This window comes from Etheostoma spectabile, chromosome 9, assembly GCF_008692095.1.
Source record: "Etheostoma spectabile isolate EspeVRDwgs_2016 chromosome 9, UIUC_Espe_1.0, whole genome shotgun sequence".
Lineage (NCBI taxonomy): Eukaryota > Metazoa > Chordata > Actinopteri > Perciformes > Percidae > Etheostoma > Etheostoma spectabile.
In genome coordinates this window covers 17808585-17809231 of record NC_045741.1, presented here as the reverse complement: position 1 = coordinate 17809231, position 647 = coordinate 17808585, and positions in this window count along the sequence as shown.

Below are 647 nucleotides of genomic sequence, written 5' to 3'. Positions count from 1 at the left end.
AACATGGGGATAGGAAATGAATGAAAAATCCACAAATACCTTCAGTCGTCCTCTGTATTTCCCATAGATAGATCTACTCACTGTGCAACAAAAAGATTGGCACGGAATGCAATAGGTTCTGTGAGTCTGTAGTTGCTGAGGCTCAGACATCCATGGCGTACAGGAGGCGGGACGCATGGATCCATGTCCCCAGGAATGTTGTGTCGGGTGGGCAAACTTGTGTGATAATTATCCCTTGGATGATTATTAGGCTATGTATGTGAACAAGGTGTACCCGGTCCACCAAACACTGGGCCATCTTGACTGTCTTGATTCTGCTGCTATTTCTGTTATTGTAGGCCTGCCGTGGAGACGCTGGCCTCCCTAACCTCTCCTTCTCCTGAGTCGGGTCTCCCTCGCGCTGGAGTCAGGTTCACTAAACCTACTAACACTAAGATAAATGGCATTACATCAGTGGGTCCAATCTGCTTGTTGTGTGTAATTTGGACTGACACTGAGATGCATGTTGTTCGGCAACTGGTGTGGTGCTGTCACTATTCTCTTGATTTGCACTTTGACATTAGACCTCTTTTTAAAATTTCTGCCATGGCTCAGTGCATTCACTGCCCGTTCAGCACCTCAACCTCAGTCGTTAAAGTTTTTTTTTT